The following is a 6,000-nucleotide window of genomic DNA, read 5'->3' on the forward strand; positions in this document are numbered from 1 at the left end:
TTGTATACAGATCCCGATTCACCTTTGCTCTAGCATCTCGTATGACCTTCTTTACTTCCCTTTTAGCCTCTTTGTATTTTTCGTAGTTCTCGTCACTCCTACATTTCCCCAATAGTTTATAGGATTCTCTCTTACTCTTTACTGCTTGTCGTACTTCTTCTGTCCACCAAGATGTGTCCTTACCCGGTGGCATGCTACCTTTAGATTCCCCTAGAACTTCCTTCGCTACTTCCCTTATACTATGCTCCATCTTATTCCATATTGAATCTATATCTGAATCCATATTGCAAGTCCAAATATCTTTTTTGGTCATCTCATCCACAAATTTTTGTTGATTCTCCCCTTGCAATTTCCACCACTTAATCTTAGTCTCTACTTGAGGTGTTTGTTTTCTTATACATTTCCTACTTCGAAAATCTAGCACCACTACTCTATGTTGGGTTGTCGTACTCTCACCAGGGATCACCTTACAATCAATATAACTCTTTCTCCAAGCACTCCTTACTAAGAAGAAGTCAATTTGGCTCGCATTACCGCCACTCCGATAAGTCACTAAGTGGGATGTTCTCTTCATAAACCATGTGTTCATGATACTCAAGTCATAGGCTGATGCGAATTCCAAAATATCATTTCCTGCTTCATTCTTATCTCCAAAACCATACCCTCCATGAACACTCTCAAACCCATCTCGCCTAGAACCCACGTGTCCATTGAGATCACCCCCTAGTACCATTTTTTCATCCCTAGGAACCTGTTGCACCACTTCCTCTAAGTCATCCCAAAAAGCTTGTCTTATAGACACATCTAATCCTATTTGTGGCGCATATGCACTAATGACATTCACAACCTCATCCCCTATCACTAGCTTAACACTCATAATTCTATCGCTCTTCCTAGACACCGCTACTACCTCATCAATATACTCCCTATCAATAAGAATACCTACTCCATTTCTACCCTTATCCTTTCCTGAGTACCAAAGCTTATAACCCCAAGGAGCTATCTCTCTAGCCTTGGCTCCAACCCACTTGGTTTCTTGTAGGCATAATATATTTATTCTCCTCCTCTTCATAACATCTACAATTTCAGCTAATCTTCCTGTCAAAGAACCTATGTTCCATGTCCCAAAGCGTAACCTACTACCCTTACCCCTACCCCTACCATTACCGTGGACTAGCTTATTTACCCGCAACCCTTGCATATTTGACACCACCCCCGGGTCCTGGGGTGGCGCGCCGCTTCGGGGCGACGACCTAGCAACCCTTGCACATTTATCACTACACCCGGGTCTAGGAAGTGCAGCGCGTCGCTGAGTAGGGAACGCCCCAACGGTATTTATATTATGGTTCATGTCATAAGATGTGGCTAAGTTTTACGCTGGCCGCCACAAACCTACCGCAACCCTCCTCCTTTGTCCGGGCTTGGGACCGGCTGTAAAGGCCACCAAGTGACCCTCACAGGCGGAGTTATTTCTAAAACATAACCTTCATAAAAATAGCCTTCAAACGGACACGGACACGAAATGCAGAAATGCTATTAGAGAGGAGTGTCCACGCAGTTTCAAATAGACGTAAGGGTCCAAGCAACCACTCTCAGCTACTCAACACCATAATCATTCAACAACCAACAAAATAGACACAGAAAAGAAAAGAGTAATAGTTCGCTAATTGGTCAAGATGATGACCTCACAAATAAGGGAAGATATAATGTATTTGAAGTAATTCAGAATTACGTTACCTGGTTGACAACCTCCTGATCTCTTGGTTCAAGATTATGCTCCTGAAACAAATAGGGCTACTGCTTGGTCTTCTGCTCCTGAAACAAATAGGGCTACTGCTGCTGCTATCTCTGAGGGCCTGAATTCCAAGAAGTCAATACCTACATTCCAATTCCCATTTAACTCTCTGATTAGTCTTAAATGCCTGTCAATTATAGAAACTCAATTTAATCTCACTAATCAAGACAGACACCTTATTATTCATCTTGCTTAGGAAATAGTCCAAGTAGGAACAAGGAGTTATAGCTTGCATTCTCCATTTCAATGTAAACAGCAATAAAAGCTCCATCCTTTGTATTGTTTTTGCGTCAAATACAAACTTGGGTGCTCCTACCTACCCCAAAACAACATCATTAGGAGAAGAACATCAAAAAAACATCAATATCAATTATTAATACATGAAATTATAGTCTTTTATCAAGTTATATACCTGTAAATCTACTGAGTTTCCTCCATTTTGGCTGCTACTGATAAACAGACTACGACTAACAATTGAACAGCCCAAGCTTTGTCCTTATATGATTCCAATAGTTACAAGGAGGAAACAAGTATCAAGATAACTAGCAATGCAACAAACCAAATTGTGGCAAGATTCAGAAAGAGGGATATGAGTATCTTCACTTACAGGCAACTGATAGACTGATAAGAATCGATCCAAGTATCTTCACTTGCAGGAGAGCAACACCAATACCTGTAAAGAAGAGAGCACATGAGAGAATTGCCTACTGATTTTCATTTCCATTATCTATGAAGAGAAAGTTAGAACTTAAGTTACCTGGTACAATACCCTCTTCGACAACTGCCTTTGTGGCATTTAAAGCATCTGTAACCCTATCTTTCTTCTCACCAACTTCAGTTTCACTAGCTCCTCCAATCTGTAACAACCAAAGTTTTACAATTTAGTACACACAAATGCAGTAGTCTATATGATTGTATCGGCATGGGGAAGTGTAGGCAAAGGCAAACCTTGAGAACAGCAACACCCCCAAAAAGCTATTGAGAAATTATCCCTACATTCATACAAAGGGCTAGCCATATTACTTCAATATGAGATTCAATCAACAAATATAGTAACAGATAAGCATGGAATTTTAATTTCACCTGAGGGCTCTGATGCTTCAGGTAATAAACTGCCCAGATCACAATAGCTGTAAGCTTTGCTGGAAAATCAGACAATAAACAATATCAGTAAACTAAACAAGAAAGAACAGAATTCAAAAACGAAATAAACACAAAAATGAGATACTCTGCATCTATATCTAGAAACAATACCTATCTATAAACTGAAGGATCTCCATATGATTTTTGGAGTTCAACTACATGTAGATATGGACTAATTTCAAAACACCTGGTACAATTTGAAAGATATCTACAAGTCAAACATTTATTTTTGCAAGCAATAAAAATTCTGGTAACTGAGTTTGGGCCAAGGATTCTGCTGATAATGTTTAGGGGACCTCGAGAATACCATTTAGTAATCTGAGTGTCTCCCTTAAATATCTAGAAATTAACAAAATGACATATAAGATAGAGATTTAGACTTACCTTTGATCTAGGTTCCTGAAGAAGCACCGTGAAGAACCCAAAGCGCAGAAAGGATCTACAACAATCAAACGCGCAGACAACGATCTCAAAAAACCAAAGGATAAAGAACAAGTGTCTTTTGATGCTAATCTACTAGCAAGATAATCTATGACAAAATAAAATGCAGGTATACACTCAGAGGTTTAGATATGTAATGGTTTACCTGGTTCAGCATCACAACCTACCAATTACAAGCTCACTGACCATTACCTGGTTCAGCATCACCACCATTTTCATCCTTAAGCATTCTAAATTCAACCATATCTTCAATGCACTGCATAACCCAAAATATTTCAGAACACAGAACAATAAAATTCAGCCTAATGATAATTTGAGACTAACGATCGAAGGCGCACGGAAGTCTAACGATCGGCGATCGGAAGTCTAACCTTAGGCAAACGAATCAATTAGAGATTCCGACATAGGAGATGTGAAGAACGAAAGAGATTCCGACATAGAGGAGATGTGAAGAACGAGAGAATGTGGACTTTTGAAAATGCATTACACGAACGAAACATGATATATTAATGGATTTTTGGAATTAATCCAAAACCGACGTAAGATCTTTATAAGTAATGTTATATTTTATTATATATTTTTAAATGTCATCATTAACATATAGGTGCATAATAAAATTACATGTGATCCGAAAACATAACACGAAATCAGTAATCCAATTACATGTTTTAACGCGATTATAACACATAATTTTGTTTGAATTGAGTTAAAATTGACTCATTTGACAATACCTCGATAATTGATACCAATGTAGACACGATTTTTTAGTTGTTTTTTTTTGACACATCATCGTTTACTGATGTGTCACTTTCAAAAATAATTAGGTAGTTTAAGCTTTTAAATATATATATATATATATATATATATATATAGATTTTAAATATACAAATTATTGGATGTATATTTTCTCAATTAATTCACTTTAATTTTATTGAATTATTCACGGTTAGTGATAATTAAAACCAGTGTAACCACTTAAACGTTTTATAGAATTAATAATGAATATTAATTCCACTTAATTTTATTGATGATATTTAATTCCCTATTAACCATCATTTAGCTTATATATTTTGTTAAAAATAACTGTTAGTTTTGAACAGAAATAAAAGAATTACAATAAACGTATATAATAAACCATTGAATGAACTAGATGAACGGAATAAGAAGATTCTAAGACCTAATGAGTTCAGTCTACAATCGACAGATTTTATCACAATCGACAATCGTCTTCGTCTTCCAGTATGCAACAGAAGCATGGAGTCGAACTTAAACCGTGTTCGCCGAATGATCACAAGAAATCCACGAAATAGGACAAACAAATCGAAGCAGTAGTTTGGAAGATGAACAAATTATAGCAAAAAATTTTTTTTTTGCAGATAAACAGTTTAACTGTTTCAAATGAACTAAAGGAAGACTGTTTGAAATTTTTATTTTTTCTCAATTAATTCAAAAATTAATCATTTAATGAAGAATTAATTCATATTAATAACAATTAAAACCGGTATAATCACTAAAAAGTTTTCCATTAATAAAATTTAATCCTCTAATAACCACATTGAATATGTATACTTCGATAATAAAATAATTCACGTTAGTTATAAATTATTAAACATGCTGAAGCGGCATGTTTTGAAGAGACTACAGTAGTTATATAAATTATAAATCATTGAAGTTTCGTATTCTATCGTACTTAAATATTTCTCATCTATTTATATACAACTATTTAGTCTAAAATTAGGGGTAAATTACATATATGGCCACTAAATTTCATCAATTTTAACATTGTGACTACTGAGTTTCAATTCTTAACAATATGGTCATTAAATTTTATAATTTTTTAACATTGGTAGCCAGTAAACTTTAACTAACTCCTCAAAATGACCGTTAATGACCTCAAAATGAAAATATTCAAGAATTAAAGTTGTTCAGAACAATATTTACCATGAAACAATACTTTTTAAGCTTAATACATTACGAGCTCCCCGAACTTATCCAAAAGAGTAGATTGGCTCGTGTCTTACTAGCTCCCTAAATTTGCTTATTTCGTATCACTTGCAAAGTTCAGAGAGTTAATCTACTTTTATGGACAAGTTTAGGGAGCTGATGATACGAAATAAACAAGTTTAGGGGGTTGGTGAGACACTTGCAAAGTTCAGGAAGCTAATCTACTATTTTGGACAAGTTTCAGAGAGCTATTGATGTATTAGGCCTATTTTTTTATTTTCTAAAGATTTTTACCTTTAAGAATTCACTATTTCTCCTAACCAAGAAGCACCTAAATGACCTCAAAATAAAAAAGGGAAAAGTACAAAAATAAACCTTGTGGTTTGGCCCATTTTCGAAGTGCACCCCCGTGGTTTAAAAGTTTGCAAGTCGGTGCCTTGAACTTCATTCCGTTAGCAAAGAGAGGTAAAATTGACTAACGGTGTTAAAAGTCAAAGGAAAAATAGTTAATTTGGTCCTTATATTTAATAATTTTATAAATTAAGCATCCTTATTATCTAACTATCACAAACAAACCCCAAAATAAAAAATAAAAATTCAATTATACCATCTTCTCCATTACTCTTTAATTTTTTTCTTTCTCTCTCATCTTTTTTAATTTTTCTCTCTCTAAAATC

The sequence above is a fragment of the Euphorbia lathyris genome, chromosome 3, assembly GCF_963576675.1.
Source record: "Euphorbia lathyris chromosome 3, ddEupLath1.1, whole genome shotgun sequence".
In the NCBI taxonomy this organism is placed as follows: domain Eukaryota; kingdom Viridiplantae; phylum Streptophyta; class Magnoliopsida; order Malpighiales; family Euphorbiaceae; genus Euphorbia; species Euphorbia lathyris.